General features: G+C 43.6%; 1 protein-coding gene and 1 long non-coding RNA gene across 3 annotated transcripts in view; one reads left to right on the top strand and one right to left on the bottom strand.

Moving 5' to 3' along the window:
- Positions 1–19080, bottom strand: part of XPNPEP3 (X-prolyl aminopeptidase 3) — a 653628-nt gene that overhangs the window by 73130 nt on the left and 561418 nt on the right. The gene's annotated exons all lie outside the window — the stretch shown is intronic.
- The window catches only part of LOC138582786 (uncharacterized), a 171676-nt gene that overhangs the window by 33950 nt on the left and 118646 nt on the right, over positions 1–19080 (top strand). The window contains exon 2 of the long non-coding RNA XR_011305078.1: positions 14996–15073. This is a non-coding gene — a long non-coding RNA (uncharacterized lncRNA). The remainder of the gene's footprint in view (positions 1–14995; positions 15074–19080) is intronic.

The following is a 19080-nucleotide window of genomic DNA, read 5'->3' as shown; positions in this document are numbered from 1 at the left end:
TCTTGGAGAATAAGTCCACGATTACTAGAATCGTATTGTATCCGGAGCATGGAGGTAGATCGGTGATGAAGTCCATAGAAAGCGTATGCCAAGGGCGAGGTGGGATGTTAATAGGGCGTAAGAGGCCTGCTGGTCTTTCCTTTTGACTCTTGTTTTGGGCGCATACTCCACAGGACATTATAAAGTCTCTGATATCTTTTTTCCAAGACGGCCACCAGAAGTAGCGCTTGATCTTTTCTGAGGTCTTGGCCATACCGGGATGTCCTTCCATTAAAGAATCGTGATAACAAGAGATTACTTTTTTCTGTAAATCTGTGCTGGGTAGGTATAATCGTTCTTGGAAATACAATAAGTTGTCCTTTACTGCAAAGTCCTTTCCCTGCAGATGCCAATTCTGTATGTCTGCTGGAGTTACAAGTTGCCTGGCTTTATCCTTAACTTCCTCTATGGATTCTGTGGCGATTACACCCAGAATTCTTTGTTTGGGAATGATTGGTACTGGTTTAGGGTTGATCAAGTGTTCTTCCACTCCCATCCGAGAAAGGGCATCAGCTTTACCGTTCTTTGTACCAGGTCAATAGGTAATTATGAAGTCAAACTCGGCAAAGAATAATGCCCAACGGAGTTGTCTAGAGGATTGGGCTTTTGCGGTTTTCAAATATTGCAGGTTTCGATGATCCGTAATCACAGTAACGGTGTGTCGGGCCCCCAGCAGATAATGCCGCCAAGCCTTAAAGGCAGACTTGCTAGCCAGAAGTTCCTTGTCAGTAATCGTGTAATTGATTTCAGGAGGCGAGAATTTGCGGGACCAAAATGCCACGGGATGCAACTGATTGGTTACCGGGTCCTTTTGTGATAGAACTGCCCCCATGGCAAGGCTTGAAGCATCAGTTTCCACGATGTAGGGGAGTTCGGGGCGAGGGTGTTTTAAGATTGGTGCAGAGATAAATTTAGTCTTCAAATCCTGGAAAGCTTGTTCCGCCTCGGTAGACCATTCAAAACGTTTGTTTTTCTTTAACAAGGCAGTGATGGGCTGGACTATTCGAGAGAATTCGGGGATAAACCTGTGGTAAAAGTTAGCGAAGCCTAACATGCTTTGCACACCTTTTACGGAGGATGGTGATGGCCATTTGAGAACTGCATCGACCTTCTTTGAATCCATACGCACTCCGCCAGGTGATAATATGAATCCCAAGAATTCAACTTCAGTCACGTTGAAAACACATTTTTCCAACTTAGCGAAAAGTTTGTGTTGACGCAATCTTTCGAGGACCATTTTCACGTGTTTCCGATGTTCAGATTCCGATGAAGAATAAACGAGGATGTCGTCAATTTAAACAACAACACACACATCTATGAGCTCTCTGAGGACATCGTTTATAAAATATTGAAAGGCGGCCGGGGCATTGCAAAGTCCAAAGGGCATGACCTGATATTCAAATAGCCCATACTTGGTGCGGAAGGCCGTCTTCCATTCATCGCCCTCTTTTACTCGTACCAAGTGGTAAGCTCCTCTAAGATCCAGCTTTGTATATATGCATGCTTTTCTGACTTGGTCCAGGAGTTCAGGGATCAAAGGTAACGGATATCTATTCTTAACGGTGATCTGGTTCAGGGAGCGATAATCTATACAAGTTCTAAGGTCTCCTTCCTTTTTTGGAACGAAGAACAAAGCTGAAGAAGCAGGGGACTTGGAAGGACGAATAAACCCATTTGCCAGGTATTGATCCAGGTATTGTCGAAGGTGAAGGTTCTCAGGCTCGGTGAGGGCATAAATTCTACTACAAGGAGGAGTAGATCCAGGTATCAGGTCTATCTGGCAGTCATAAGACCTATGAGGAGGTAGAGAGTTAGCCTGATCCTTCCGGAAAACATCTTGGTATTCTAGGTATTCGGGAGGTAACTGGGGAGTCTCTGAAGAAATTGCTGCCAGTGCAACACCAGGTGGAGGGTGATAAGTAGAGACACATTCTGGAAACTGGACCGTTCTTGCTCGCCAATCGATCAGAGGATTGTGTTTCTCTAACCAAGGTATTCCTAGAATAATCTGAAACTGAGGGGCCTTGATCACATCGAACACGATCTTCTCATGGGGTCCATCTTGACTTACTAGCGTCACTTCTTGAGTGGTATGCGTTACTGGCCCGGAGGCTATCTCCGTACCATCCACCGTAGTAATGACGTCCTTTACAGCCTTGGGACAAAGAGTTAGATTCATCCTCAAAACCATTTCATGATCCACATAATTGCCGATGGCACCGCTGTCGACGTAAGCTTCAATTGCATGTAATCGATCCGGATTATCAGGGCTAATGAGGACCATAGGTATCACGAAATGCGAGGTCACGGAACTGGTTTTCACGCTCGGCAAGAGGACCTCTATTCTTGTCGGGCGAGGTCGTTTCCCTGCTCAGAGTTTGTAACTTTGGTAACTGCAGCTCCTACTGCCTTCTTGGCAGGTTTCACCGGACAGTCTCGAAGAAAGTGCCCTGAGTTTCTGCAATAGAGGCATAATTGCAACTGTTTTCTCCTTTCCCGCTCCTTTTGTGTTAGAGGACCTTTCAGACCCCCTTTTTGCATGGGTTCCCCGGAGTCTACTCCTTTGGAAGGAGTTGGCGGTTTGGAAAATACTCGAGCATCAAACTTGGAACGATCGGCCTTCCTGTTCTGCAGTCTGTGATCTATTTGAACGACTAAGTCTATATAGTCCGAACAATCTTGTGGGGGATTCACTACTTGGGCTAACACATCTTTGAGCTCTCCGCGTAGACCTCTATAAAACAGCGTAATCCTTTTGTCCTCAGGCCAGTGAGTTTCCACTATCAGTCTGTTGAAAGACGCAATATAAGCGAAAAGGTCTTGATTACCTTGTCGCAACGAAAGAAGCTCATTGTCCAAGGCCTGCCCCTGTGAATGTCTTGCGAACAGTTTTTCCATACTGAGCTGAAAAGCTTGAAAATCATGGAGGACCGGATCATCTTGATTTACTAGAGGGATCGACCAGTCTGCCGCATTGCCACTAAGGTACGAAAGCACGAAAGCTACTTTAGCTTGATCAGTTGGAAAGGCTGCTGGCCGGCATAAGAAATGCAACCGGCACTGATTGATAAATACTGCAAACCTCTTTGGGTCACCAGAAAATCGTTCGGGCGGAGCCAGAGGTACATTCCCAGGTAGGTTGATCTGCACTGGATTCATAGAGGATGTAGAAGGAAGATTTCCCCCAGATGCGGGTAACGGGGTCTGTCCGGCTTGTGACTGTAGCAATTGTCTAGCGAGATCATCTGTTCGCTCCTTGGAAATAATCAGTTCCCTTCTTAGAGCGTTCGTTTCCTGACGGGCTGCATGCACTTCTGCCCTTAGTTCCCCAAGTAACTGGGCTAGCTGGTCGGTATCCGAGGTTTCCATAGCGCCTGGACGGGAGTTTTGTGGTAGGCTTTGCGTTCTGTAACGCTCACCTGATTCCCGTAGAGGCGCCGGTCTTGACTGGGCGTATACCGTATCTTCAAAGGTGATGTGTAACACACGGCTGGCTCTTTGGGCTGGACCTCTGTGCACTGTATGTCTGACTCGAAGGGTAAGATGTCTGCAGATAGAAAATATGGGATTAAGGAACTGGGTTATTGAATGTCTCTCTCTTCTTCCCTTTCTCTTCTCCTGTAGAACCCCAAAGGTTAATGCTCTCACCTTAGGTAAGTGAACGCAGTGCTCTCCATCTGCCTCGGGGCAGGGTGCTGTAACCAGTTTCTTCACTGGATAAGGGGAGCAGGCCTCTTGACTTCAGAGGACTGCTGTCCGTCGTCTACTGCACGAACGGTAAGTTTCGAGTAATTCTAATGTCTTTAAAGTCTTTAGTAATGATGTTTCTTGTTTTGCAGGGTTCCGGCGATGGCGGGTGACGGGCTGAAGTGAGTTGAAGATGGAGCCCGTGTGATGAATAGAAGCGCCTGGAAGCACGTAAGTAAGCGCTTGTTGCCTGCTTCACGATGCGCTCTAACTGTCTTTTTATTTTGCAGGTACAAGTTCGGAGCGGCTGCAGGGTGCCGGAATACCCACTGGGTTAGATGTGGAAAGGAGTAATGGCACGTGAGTATTAAAGTTCCCCAATGTCTTTAAACGCACCTTGTTTTGTCTTTCAGATGCGGGATGCAGCGCCGAAGGCCTCCGGAGCGTGCGAAGAGTTGGTAAGCTTTTGTCTTTCAGATGCCGGAATGCAGTGTGAAGACCTCCGGAGCGCACGAAGAGTAGGTAAGCCTTTGTCTTTCAGATGCCGGAATGCAGCGCGAGGCGTTGGTGACAGCCGATGGACCAGGTAAGTGAAGAGCTGTCACTGAAGACCGTAATGCTAACCTGTTCTTTCTTGTCTTTATAGGTGTTGCTGAAGACTGGATTCAGGATGGTAAGCCTTTTTCCTTAGGCCCAGGATCAGATGCAGAAGACACGATGAGCGTTCTGCTGCAGAGGATGCAGAATAACGCAAAGCAAGATTCATCCATCGGGTGTGGTTTAAATAGCCTCCTGTAGTGCTTAGGTGTCTCCTTCCACAGCCACTCCTAGGTAAGAAAAGAGTTCCTGCTTTCCAGAAGAGTTCCAGTGTTCTGAATCTAGGGAGTGGCTCCTGCCCCACCCAACAGGAAAAGTAGTTCCAAACAGAAGAGGATCAGAGGCTCAACTGGCAGGCAAGTAAGCAGCATGGTCTGCTGCAGGTAAATCCACCCAAGCATTATGAGCCTGGCGCTTCCAGCGCTGGGACTGGGCATATTTATGAGCCTGGTGCCACTGGCGCCAGGACTGGGTCCAAAAGGTCCCAATTGGGACTGGTTGGCACTCGGAACCTGGGTTATGGATCTGCTTCCAAGGGAGTTGGGAAAACCCTGACCTTTTGGAAGCAGAGATCATGACAGGAGGGTGCAGAGGCGGAGGCCTGGCCGGGGCTCCCGGCTGTGTCTCCTCCCCGCCTGAGCGGCCTCCCGGCTGGGGCAGTGCGGAGGCGGGAGCAGGCGGTCTGTCCAGAGCTCCCTGCTGTGTCTCCTCCCCGCCTTGGCGGCCTCCCACCTGGGGCGGTGCGGGGGCAAGGAGGAGGAGGTGGTTTCAGATGCGGGCTCCAAGAGGAGAGATGGCCCTAGAGCAAGTTGCTCTGTGTTTGTAGGTGGAGCCCTCTGTCTACAAAGCAGTGTACTGCGGCATGCTGAGGGAATGGATGGAGGAAGCAATGGGCAAAAAGATTGAATGGGCAAAATCAGTGTAAATGACACTAAAAGTGATGAATTGGGAGATGAAGTTTTCACCCCCGTTGAGGTGGAAAGGGAACGATCAGCAAGCAGCGAGAAGGAGAGGGAATGGCAAACTACCATTCCAATCAATAGGGACGCCCAGGCAGTGCCCGGAAAAAGAAGAGACTCCCTAGCGGTGGCGGACCAACTAATAAAAGATCTGGCTGTAATGAATGGGAAATTAAACTCTCAAAAAGAAATGGGAGAATTAATGGTGGTGTCAAATAAAAGTCAAAAGTGGGGTGAACAAGGACTAAAGAAAACAAATCTAAAAACAACTGAAAAAACACAGGAAGAGGAGGTAAGAGGCTCGAAAAAGCTTCTCGGAAAGGGAAAAACCACAAAAAAGAAGGAGAGTGGAGTCAAGTCCTCAAAATATAGTGGTGTGCTCACAAAAAAAGAGCCTCACACAAAGAAATGGGGGTTCCTCTGGGAGATAGAAGCAGAAATAGGATAAGGAGGATTTCTTCCGATAGTTATGCCTCCACTGACTCCCCGGAAGACTTTAACAGACTCCTCCCTTGTTCAAAGAGAGTTTCCGAAGGTTCGGAGACTGAGACAAAAACAGAAAAAGAGATCTCTTAAGCCTGAAGGAGCTGGTGGAAGAGAAACTGAGGAATCAGCTCTGAAAATGGCCGAAAATATCGCAAAAGATCTATCCCTTCAAATAATGTCCATCATTGGTATATCTACGGCCCCACTAACGAAGCTTTATGAGCAATTTCACGAGACGTATAAGGACCAAAATACAATGTTGGCTCTCATGATATCCAAAATAGTCAAATAAAACAATAATGGAGCAGCTAAGAAATAATATAGAGGAAAAGAAACTACTTGCAGAGCTTACGAGAGAAGCAATGGTGTTACTGAAACAAGCCCACAACAGGGAAGAGGCTTCAAAAAACGAAGATGTAGTACTAAAAAGCCGAAATGAAAAAGAAGGGAAATGCGAGCAAGCTGAAATCTGGAAGGAGTAACAAAGAGGGTAGTAACAGGAGCAAGGAAAGAAGAGCCAGGACTAAGGAGCACCCCCCCAAAACAGCCAGAAAATGATTGAAGCAACTACTAATGAGGTGGTGGATCTAACAGAAGTGCTGGTGAAACAAATAACTCAAAAGGGGCAAAATGAGTTCACCCCTGGAGGAGCCAAAAAGGCCAGAGAAGACTTAAACCCAAAAACCTCAAAAGGTGAAGCCGAAAAAGAAAACGAAAGCAATTTGAGTGACAAAAACATAGAGGGGGTGGAAGAGGCCCCCGCTAATGGGGGAAAAGAAAAAAAGTGCGATGGACAAGGACGAAGTCGCTTCAACAACGAAAAATTCCTAGGGCTCGGATCGAGACCCCAATCAAGAAACAAAGGGGAAGGCTCCGGAAAAGAAAACGACGAGCGAATTATATGGAATTTTCGAGAAGGGAAAGATGAGAGAACAAAGCCCAATAATAAAGGAAGGACAAAAGTATGGCAAGTGTAAGAAAAAAAACAAAAAACATGACACAAAATAAAAAAATGACGAGGGGTTCTTGTAAGTTTCTGAGAAACCTAAAAGCGCTAAACGTAAGAATCTGCACAGAGAAATCCAATGACCAGAATGCGACAAAAAAAGATGAAAAGAATACCAAAAACCCCAAGGAGTTAAAAGTTCCGGGAGAGGGCAATGATGGCAACGAAGTTGACGAGGAAGAAGAAATTACGGCAGAGGAACTACTTGACTTCTCAACTTACGAAAATGATGAGGACAGTGAATTGGCCCAAAGTTTGCCCAGTGCACAGGGATATGAGTCTAGAAAGATAATACTCCTAGAGTCTGAGACCGAAGATAAGCAAACCTTGGATGACAAGACGGCAAAAAATAATCTTAGTGAACCAACCAGAAGAGTCTGTTTACTCGAATCACCCCAAAAGGAGCCGAAGAAGGCTATTCAAATCTTGAGGGGAAAGGAAAACAAAGAAAAATTTGAGACGATTGGAAAAAGAAGAGAAAAAGGGAGTGTGGAGCAGGAATTGATCAAGGATGACCAAAAACAAAAAAACTCTATTTTTGACTTCCACGAGAACGAACGAAGATCGATTAAGGATCGAGAAACTTCAAATGGAAAACGAGAAAACAAAACAACACTGGAAAAAACGAGGAACGCGAATGCCAAAGAAGGAGGTTCTAAGCTAAATGGCACAAGCATGATGCTCAAAAGATGTAGCCCTAAAAATGACGGTCTAATCTTGAATAGAAACAACGTGATGAATCTGCTGCATCATATTCCCCATTCAAAAGCAATATCTTCGGATGATTTGAAAATCAACGAATTTGTGGAGGAGGACTCCTTTGATAGAGTTTGAATACACCTCCACTCAAAGATAGTTAAGGAAATCCTCATGGAAAGTAGGAGAGAGATGAATGCCTTAGGGTTTGATGTAAACGAGGATCCCGGGTCTGGTAAAAAAGACGCAGAAAACAGACCGAAAGGCAGAAAAGAAACTGACGTACCAACACTTGAGAGGGGGAAGGACGTGGTGAAGAGGAAAATCGGGGAAAGCTCTGAGAAAAGAGTGGTTGAAAAAAACGAGAAGTTAGAAGAAGACGGAGCTGAAACAGAAGAACAAAGCCCCAACAGAAAAAAACGAATAAGGATTACATTTGCCAGGAGTATCCAAGATACAGACCGGAAAAAAGGTGAAAAAATCCAGTGAAGATGACGACAGAGAAGCTGAAGACTGGTCTTGGATTTCGAAAGCTTTGACAGCCTCAAGCCAAAGCTAATGCCAAAACAAGGAAACACAGAAAATCGAGTGCGGGTCTTGGAACACTAGAGGGCACGCACACCTCTTTGCGACAACCTGGAAACACTTTGGAGCTTGGACATAATATGTCTGCAGGAAACATGGCTGGCAGACCCACCATGTGTGGAAGACTTTGAGATGGCATTTAACCCGGCATTCACAAACAAAAAGGGCCGCCCGATGACAGGCTTAAGTACCCTAGTAAGAAAAAATAGAGGCATGCGGATCAAAAAAGCCTGGAACATCGATGCATATAGTCAACTCACATCTATTTCGCATAAATATATACTGGCAACATCAGAAAGCTGGAGAAACAACTTTCTTGAATAAAATGTATGATACTCAGGATGAAATAAGAATATTGAACACAAACAATGAGCTAATCGTATGTGGCGATCTGAACATGGAACTGATACCCCATAGTAGAAAAAACGTACTCAATAATACCCGGGTGAAAAAGACCCAAGAATTGGCCAAAATATGGCTAGAAGAAATGGATCTGAGACAAATGAATATGCTGAATGGTGGCCTTCAGGGGGACATACCGCCAAAAGGGACCTGAGAAAGAGGGTCCCGAAAATCCATTTTAGACTACTTCTTTGTTTGTGAAGCACTATAAAAAAAAATGTTAAGCCAAGAGGTGATAAGTATGAAGGAAAGTGATCACAACTTAGTTCAAGTTGTATGGGAAGCAAAGAAAATATTAAATTCCAAAATGTGGAAGGAGGCAATTGAGAGTGAGCCTGGGCAAAAAAGAATGAGACTGAAGAAAATAAACATCGAGGAGGTCACAAAACAATTGAAAACTGATGACAGAATAATTGAATATAAAGATTATGACACGCATTTACAGAAGCATTCTAAAAAGTCTGGCGGAGGAGCGAAGAACGAATTCAAACGCCATGGGTGCGATCGTGCGATAGTGCTGAGAAAAAGGGAATTGAGACAACAAATAAGAGCCCTCGGTGACCTGAAACAAACAGCAGCCAGAGAGGCAAAAAAGAAACTAAAATCTCAATATAAGAAGTGGATAAGGGGCCACAAATATAACATGCAGCAACAAGATGCAGAAAAGATGCTGGCAACATTAGATAGCAAACATTTTAGAGAGTTCTGGGCACTAATTAACAACGAATGTACACCTCAAGGAGCGTTGATGACGAATATGGTCTCAGAACAACAATGGACTGAACATTACTTGAAGCTCTTCGAAAAGCAAGGAGAAATGACAAAAAAAACGGAGTCAACATCCACTGGTTGGGATATTGAAATTTCAAAAGACGATATTTTGGAAACAATAAAAAATAATAGTTCATCGAGAGCCCCGGGACCCGATGGCATAACAAATGCAATGCTAAAGGAGCACCCGAATGAGTGGGCAAAAATGAGTTATGCAAAATCTTAATTCGACAAAATAATAAAGGACGGTTGCATCCCAACATCATGGAAATCTGCAAAAATAGTTCCAATTTTTAAGAAAGGGGAAAGGTCAGACCCTAGAAACTACAGGCCTATTGCCCTGCTTGATGTGATAGGAAAAGTGTTTGCAACCCAAATACTATTACGGCTAACATCATGGATCACTCAAGCAGGGGCCTTTGATAGGCAACAGACGGGCTTTGCAAAAGGAGTAGGCTGTGGTTTGAACCTACTAATAATAAATGTATTAAAGATGGAAGCCTTGAGAAAAGGAACGAAAGTTTACGCAGCATTCGTGGACTTAGCCCACGCTTTCGATGGAGTGGATAGAGAGCGCCTATGGGAAAAGATGCTGAAGCTAAAATGCTTCAGCCCTGAGCTTGATGTTGGCTATAAAAGAATTACATTCTGAGACAAATGTCAGAATCCGCCTGGACCAACGAGGAACCCTGACGGAAAGAATGAAAACTAGTAGAGGCTTAAAACAAGGTTGTCCGCTAGGCTCCACCCTATTTAAACTATTTATTGCGGACGTGGGAGAAACCCTAGAAAAGTTGCAGCGTTCCCCCCCGAAAATAAATAGGAACCAGATAAGCTGTCTAATATACACCAACGACATAGTCTTGCTGGATTTAACTCCAGTGGGTCTTCAAAGGAAACTAAGTGCACTTGAAAGATACATTAAGAACAATGGGCTGGAAATAAATGCAAAAAAAATTGATTGTGCAGTTGTCCGACCTAAAAAGCCAAAAAAGATCAAAGAAAAATCAACCAAGTTGGAGCCTGGGGAACGTGACCCTTAGAAGATCCTTACAAGTTACCCATCACCACTGTCCCTTTCCTCCGGAAGATAGTTGACAGAGTGGCTTATCTCCAAATACAAAAATACCTGGAGACCAACCAACTCCTTGGCACTCGTCAATCTGGCTTCAGATCTCAGCACGGCACTGAGACTGCACTCATAGATCTCAAAGCCCAAATTGACAAGCTCAACGACAAAGGAAACACAGCTATGCTACTCCTCCTTGATCTGTCAGCGGCCTTCGACCTAGTGGACCACGCAGTACTTTGCAAACACCTAGCATCAGCCGCCCATTTCTCAAGTGAAGCGCTAGCCTGGGTACAATCCTTTCTTGACAATAGAAGTATGCAGGTCTTTTCCACCTTAGACTCTGCAGACCCTATCCAGACAACATGTGGAGTCCCACAGGGCTCATGTGTCTCGCCAACAATGTACAATATCTTTACTAAACCTCTATTCGACAAATTGGACAGACTGGGTGTCACCTACACAAATTATGCAGACGACACCCAGATCCTCATCCCCCTTTCAGGCAATTTCGATACGGATACAGCTTTAGTAAATAAAATTTACACCCTCATTCAGGCATGGATGGCAACCCATGGCCTCTGCCTGAATGATGAAAAAACAGAGATCCTCATTCTAGGCTCACCTAACAACCTAAAAAAACTCGACTGTAACTACAGCTCTTTCAATATCGACGGCAATATAATCTCCGTCGCCAAAGAGGTGAAGACCCTTGGTTTCTACTTGGACTCTACCCTGTCCTTAAGAAAACAAGTGAACTCCCTGGCCTCATTGACTGCCTATACTGGTAAACTCATTAAAGCATGTAGACCCTTCTTCTCACCAGCTAGCTGCATTATCCTGGCCAATGCACTGATCCTCTCAAAACTGGATTACTGCAATGCACTTTATGCAGGCGCTAACAAATACATCATCAATAAACTCCAAACCCTGCAAAATAACGCGCTCAGAACGGCCTTGAACCTCCCAGTCAGAGAGCACATTTCAAAGGTGCGTAGAAACCATAACTGGCTAAAAAATTAGCGATAGGATCACCTTCAAAATTGTCACAATAACATTCAAATGCCTGAATAATGCTACCCCCCCCAAACCTCAGGGATAGAATAATAAGAAAAACCTCTGCACGACCAACCAGAACAGCCAACTCTTTCTGCCTCCAAACCCCAAGATTCCGACTAAAAAAAACAGGAGGCAATAGTTTCCCCGTGCAAGCAGCTCAGTACTGGAACGCCCTACCAGTTGAACTAAGAAGGGACCAATCCTACAACAACTTCAGGCACCATACCCACACCTGGCTCCGTCGTAATGACCTTTGAAACCTGCGACCATGTGCTTTGTGTATTGATACCATACGCACCCCTCCACGCTCTCATGTAAAATGTACATAATATATCTACTGTTTATAATATGTTACCCTCTATTTCTAGATGAAAAAGTAAAGAATGTATATAATTTATGTTACCAACAACCTGTAATCTGTAACCAAGTTCTAAGCATTCTTGTTACTCTGCGCGCCCAGCTACCCAAGGGTTTTCTGGCGCCCTATAAATAAACAAACAAACAAACAAAACATACTTAGGTGTACAACTGAGTGCCAGTATCACAGATGATCCAATTATGAAAAGAATACAAACTAAATGCAAAGCGTTTGCAGTTCAAGGGGCGATGCTTCATAAGAAAGTTGGAAAATTCTCATACCAACCAGTTGTAACTTTCTATAAAGCGAAGTTTATACCGGCCTTGATACATGGAGCTGAGGCAATGCTAGGATGCCCATTCCGCCTATGGGCCATATGTGAAAACATATTTTGGAAGAGGATCCTGAAGGTGCTTCAAAGCACACCGAATGCATGCATAAAATATGAGTTGGGTCTGTGTCAATTAATGCCAGAGTGATATGGAATACATTGTCAATCTATAGAAAGATCATAGAAACGGATGCACCGCCTCAATTCGAAATATTGAAACCAACACCAATGAGCAATTCGAATGAAGTGCTGGAGACTTGGAAAAAAAACGGACCAAATCCTGAATCAACTGTCAACGACGAAAGAGACCTTGGAAAAAAAATCCCAATGCAGTAAAAAAGAAAAACTCTGGTTGATGGACTGGATTGAAACAGTGGAACAGCTTGAGCAACACGTGTGTACGAAAGATTACACATTTGGAAGCAAGGCTTTGAATGCCCTACCAAGGTATCTTAAAAAATTTCCCTGCCCAAGAAGAAGACAAATCTTTCTAAAACTAAGGCTACACTTATACTTTACGATGGAGATAAAAAGTATGAGGAAAAAACAAAATGAAGACCTTGTCACCAAATGCCGTTTCTGTAAGAGAGAAACAGAGACACTAAAACATCTGTTGACTGTATGCCCGTACTTGAGAGGTCTAAGAACAAAAATTCTGGGAACGGAATTAAAAAAATTCTCATCCTACAACGCCGAAGAATGGTGGATCAAGATGCAAGAAGGGGAAGACGAGAAACTAACTGTAGCTTTAACCTTCTTTTTAGAGGATTTGGATAAAAAATTGAAAGAATATGAGGAATAAGCCTTAGTAGAGAAAGGAAATAAGGAGAAAAGTGTTCTTTTTTTAATAAAGTTTGTAAAAAAAACTAATAAATGAAAAAATAAAAATAAAAAATAAACACCCTTGAACTGTGATCACTTGTGTCCGTCTTTACCGTTGCCACCATGAGTTCCTTACAGTGGTCATGCAGAGGTCTATGTAAATTCCTTGCAGTTTCAAAAGTCTTCCACACTGAAAGATATACAAGATAAAACGTGGGAAGGGAACCCCCATAAAGAACACAACAGGCTTGAGCCGGCAGAGGAAAGCCTGTGTAGAACTGTGAGAAATTGAAAGCTTATGAACTGAGCACTGATGACAAGGCGGGTGAAGCCTAAGGAAGTGATTGAACTATCAGAAGATGAACGCCTAAGATTGAACTGTTGAACTGTGCCAAGAAGCCAAAGTGTGCAGACTGATAAGACTGTGCCATCCATCTATCTTTTGTTTATTAAGAGACTCTCTAGACCCTGTGGGGTTGAGCCTGGGGAAGGGCGTTGGTACTGAAGCCATTCTGACATTTCTTTTTGACACACTAGTTTCCTTTTTTGTATTTCTTTAACACATTTATTATCTTGAGGAGGAGGGCAAGGCTAGGTTTTCATAGTATAGGCCTTTTTATTTTGACCAGACTGACTTTGACGTATTTGTTATTGTTTAATGGGCGAAATTACTCTCATTTTATAGTTAGGGCAAGTTAGGAATTCCACCATCCCAAGCAAATTATTAAATAAAGGTTCTTAAAACTTGTATCCATTGTTTCTCTGTCTGCTGCTTGATACCATGCCTTCCTCACACATAGGATAGGGAATATTAATGGTAATCCTGACAGGTTAGTGGACCAGGAGGAATACATTGAAGTACTGTATTGTGGTTGAAGGGTATGAAGGAAAGAAAGTGGCAAGGCCACTATTGTGTTTAAAGTGCTATGGTAAAAACCATCCTGACAAAGACATTGAGTCTCATTAGGAGTTTGCCGGTCCGGTAACAACGTGTTGGTAAGCCTACCAGCACAGTTGTTACCGGACCGGAACACTCTTGAGTCTGCGGGCAGCCGCCTGCAGACTTTCACGGAAGCACCGGCACAGTTATTAAGGGTGCTTCCGTCATCCCCATGGAGTACTATGGGACGCAAATGGGAATGGGGATTAACGATATTCGGGCGCCTGACTTCCCTGAAGCCAGGCGCTGGAAAAATTCATAAGTCTGGGGGCAGCCTGCCGGTTTTACCAGCACAGCTACCACCAGACTTGTAATGAGGCCCATTGTTGCAAATCAAAAAGAATTGTTGAATTGCTCATGTTCCAAGAAAGAGAAGTGTTATTGCAGTGTTGATTATTAGTTTGAAGATTGAGACTTTTCTTTTCATTTTGTGGAAACTTGTCAAATGCAGAGTAAAAGACTTTTGGAGCAAGAAGAACTTTGTGAATAGAACTTGGTTATATAAAGGAGGAATATACTTGTTTGGAGCCTTGATTGAAAATCCTGTTTTTGAACCTGGGGAAGGGGAATTGACGCAGGCTACAAGGATACGAAGTTATCAGGTTCATGTTGAACATAACTGTTATTTCTGTTAAACTTGAATTTCCATATTGTACATTTATGAGTTTTATGTATGTACAAGTGTGTGGGACAGATTCCTTTTCTTAGAGTGTTTTCTAGAGTGTTTTCCTTTAGTCTTGTTTTGATAGGCAGAGAAATCCTCTATAGGTTAGGGATGGCGAGGTGTTTATCACACCCTTCTGAGTTAATACACCTGACCCCTGTAATCCCTCAAGATTGAATAACAGCATTTAAATCGGAAAGTAATAACATAGGGGGTCTTGGTCAGAAAAATTAGGTTGAATTATAAGTTAGTAGTCAAGGCAAAAAAAGAAGCAGTAATTGGAAAGAGATGGGAAAGTCTGACAGAAGCCTCCATGGAACATGATCAAAAGACGTTCTGGAAAATAATTATGCATGGTGACCAAAATGCGAATGTTAGTCCTATCATGACAATCCCTGAATCTGTTTGGCTTGAGCACTTTAAGCAATTGAATAAATCAAATTTAGATGATACCTTTACACTTTACATTTGCTGTGCCACAGTATGCAAATATTTGGAATGACACGCCCTTGTTTTTTTCCCAGGAGGTGATTTCATCTTGAAGTGCACAAAAATATCATGAAGCACCTGGGCCAGATGGCCTTCCGATTGATCTTCTCAAGGTAGATCCTTTCTTTTGGGCCCTCTTATTACAAAAAGTTTTTAACCTAGTGAACACATTTTATAAACCGCCTGACTCATGGAGATTGGCCTCGACAGTGCTGATATTTAAAAAATGTCACAGAAATAGCCCCTTTAATTATAGACAGATTTCCTTGTTGGATTGCTTAGGGAAAGTGCATGCTACAATTCTTGCAAATCAGCTTTTACAATACACTGATAATTTTAAACTTCAACACTACACGCAAGCAGGGTTTTGAAGGGGCATATGCACTGTCGAACAAGCCTTCCGATTCTCAATGATTATTCAAAAATGTCTCCCAAAAAGGAATGCCTCTGTACATGGCATTCATTGATCTTAAAGACAGCATTTGACAATGTACAATGTCACCTTTTATGGGAAACATTGCTCCCCTTAGGCCTTTCACCTCAGTTAAGTGTATCCAGGCGTTATAATTATGCTACAGTACATTGGGGGCACCAAGGTGAATTAACAGATACAATTTCGGTTACCAAAGGGTGTGACAGGTTTGCATTATGGCCCCTTATCTTTTTACTCTTTTCATAGATGTAGCATTGTGTAAGGCTTAAATGCAAGCCATAAATGCATCGGAAACCAAGATAATGTCCTGTTCTTAAACTATTACCCCTATTAAATATTGAACTGGGCGGATTCAAAATAAAAACATGGAATTCTATGATTATTGGGGGGTTCGCTTTGACAAGGCTGGCTCTTGGAGCACCCAGATTAAACATTGTAACGTAATATTGAATAGAAACACTGGTGCACTCTTTGGCTTTACAAAAATATTTGGTAGTGCGGCCATTGAAGCCACTTTGGAGGTGTATAGGGCCCAGGCTCTTTCAGCTACATTGTATGCCTCCAGGCTCTGCGGTTGCAGTGGCATCACTTTGCTTAAGGTTAGTGAGAATACATTTATTAAGAAACTGTTCTGTTTACCACAATGCACTCCAAGCGCAGCAGTAACAATGTAATTTGGTCAAAAATGCATTGTTTACAATGCTCAATTAAAGCCAGTCTTACTTAGGATCAACCTTTGGACATCCCCAGAATTGGTGGTATACAAAAAGCCAGTGCAAGATGTTTTGAGCAATAATTATTCTAAGCCTTCTGTATGATTCAAACATATAAAAATGGTCCTGCTGAAGACTGGCCTGAGTGGCTTCTGGTTTTCTATGGAATCCTTGCAGCTGGTGAGGTTACAGTTTGTGAAGTTAGTGTACTGGGAATGAGCTTTGTTGGACTAGCGTACCTACGAGCCTAAAATCCTTTTTCAACTTTACAGGCATAAGACCACAGGTGGCTTAGAATGTTACCTTGCCTGGATTATGAAACCTGCAGAGAGGTCTTTGTATATAATGTTGCGCCTTGTAACCCTTCAACTAAAACATTTGATGAAGAATTGGACAACGGAGGGAAATTCAGTTTTTCCAATGTGCGGATAAGTAAAGGAGGATGTTTATCATTTTATGTTTTTTTGCCCTCATCTGAAACTTTTACGGCGGAAATGGCTAGTCCCGCTTTTTAAAGAAAACAACATAAATACGGTACTCTGGATCTTTGTGGCAGTTTATTCAGTCTCGAGCTACCTTATTAAAGCTCGTAGGCAGAGACAAAGAATGATTGAAAAATAGGTTAAAACAATCGCACTGTCGGTATCCTTGCATGCATTTCTTACATTTTATTTTTCTGTACTGCAACGTAGGTTACCATATGATGCTGCTAAATGTTTTTACCTTTGTGATTATCACTACAACCACTGCTTATGCTATGTAGAAGGTTACTCTTTATAAGCCTTGATTGTAAATCTTCTTGCTATGTGAACTTATTGCTAGTCGTGTTTTTATCATTTATGTGTTAACAGAATTGTAATAAAAATTTAAATGGACATATTCTTTGTTGTATATCTCTCTACATATATAAAGCATAACATCTGTTAGTTTGTTCCTTATAAAATTCCACACTGTTCCACCAATCTGCACCAAAGTTGGTATAGGACCTGCACAGGATCTGTTAGGACCCTCCGGACATTACTGGCTACATGACATTTGGACGCCCCACGCCTTTTCCCGGATTTCAGCCCATTCACACATGAGACGGTTGCCTGAAATCGGCGAAACATCAATGGGGTCGTAGAAGGACCGGACAAAGCTCATTAATGTGAGGAACAAAACTCCAAGATCCCTAAAAGACCTTGAAAACCATGTTTCAAGGACCTAGTGTGCACCGTTTCTGAGATATTTGCAATGCACTGCATAGTGCCAGGTTGAGGCGACCGGTGGGGAGAGCGCACATAAGGTTGCAGTATGCTGCAGCACGCCAACTCTCACAGCCCCTCCACATCTGCTCCGGTGTATGTCAGCCAGCCATGCGTGCGCCTTCTCAGTGCAGTTTACTTCAGAGTACAGAGTACATTAAGCGATAAGCGACTGAACAGCGACCTACTGGATTATTAATTTGTAAGGGTGCAGAGGCAAGGAGACACATAGGTGGTAGGTTGGTTAACTTTTATTTAAGTGAATAAAAGGAAAAAGAAAACCTATCTTGCCCCATTTCTAAGAGGGGGTTTCCTGCCTCCGCCAAAAGTACTACAGAGTCTGTCAGGATGCCCAGAATAAAGAGTCCACTGTCCTGTGTCGGAATCCTATTTCCTTCCCTTACAATAAATCCTAAACTAAAGAAGTGGTGAGTCTCCAAGAGTTCCAACGTGAGACTGTATAATGAGGGAATGCATGCCTTCTCCGGGCTGAAATCTTATTTCAAGGAAACAGGACAAGGTATTATTTACCTGTAACTATTGTTCTACAGAACGGGGTCTGGCATGGATTCACATGCTCATGAATAACAAATGCATAGCAGTACAACATTACACAACCACGGGAGGTGGCAAGGCTCAACAGAAGCAATTAACTGTTACCTCCGGAACAGACTCCCCTCAAGCAAACAGGTTGCGTAGCACTGCTTGGCCGACTCTTGACTCCTCCCTGGAATCCCTGTCAACACAGTAGAACTTCGTGAAGGTGTGCGTCGACCTCCATGTAGCAGCCCCGTAGATGTCTAGCAGGGGCATACCAGACAGAAATGCTGTCATGCGGCGATCGCTCTGGTGGAGTGGGCTCTTGGACGGCCGGGCAGCTCTCGGTTCGCCAACCGATGCAGCCGGAGAGCCTTGTTGAAATGGAAGCCTTGAACAGGGCAACTTCTCCAGGGCAGCCACTGCTTGGGTGAAATCCTTCTTAACCGACCGCACCTCCAGAGTGTCCATAGGCAAAGAAGCAGCCAACCCCATCCCAGTCCCCATAGGAGTACCCCAAGGCTCTTGCCTTTCTCCCACGCTGTACAATGCATATACCAAGCTCCTGTTCTCAGCACTTGATGAAATGGGTGTCATATACACAAACTTTGCGGACAACACCCAGATCCTTATACCACTGACAGGCAACTATGACCAGGACACACTAACAATCAATAAAATCTACGTCATCATACAAAACTGGATGGCATTAAACAGCCTATGTCTTAACGATGAGAAGACAGAAGTCCTCATCGTAGGATCTCCAGCCAAAATAGCAACCCTTCAGCCAGAATATTCAATCATCAATATCGACGGTACCAATATTCCAGTGTTAAAGCAAGTAAAAACACTGGGCGTGTACATCGATGCCAGCCTGACCATGACTAAACAGATCAATGTACTTTCCTCCTCCACGGCCTACACCTCTAAATTAATTGCGCTCAGCAGACAATTTCTGACCCCAGCAAATTGCCTCACCCTAGCCAGAGCACTGGTCCTATCGAAATTGGATTACTGTAATGTATTACTACTGGGCACATCTAACACCAACCTAGCCAAAATGCAACTTTTGCAAAATAAAGTCCTGAGGGCCGCTCTAGGCATAAAAAAATCAGACCACATATCCAAGATTAGGAAAAATGCCCACTGGCTCCCTATCAAAGCCCGAATTATCTTCAAAACATTATGCATCA

The sequence above is a fragment of the Ambystoma mexicanum genome, chromosome 3q, assembly GCF_040938575.1.
Source record: "Ambystoma mexicanum isolate Mex_15411 chromosome 3q, UKY_AmexF1_1, whole genome shotgun sequence".
Lineage (NCBI taxonomy): Eukaryota > Metazoa > Chordata > Amphibia > Caudata > Ambystomatidae > Ambystoma > Ambystoma mexicanum.
The sequence above is the reverse complement of the archived record's forward strand: the minus strand, read 5'-3'. Positions and strand labels throughout refer to the sequence as shown.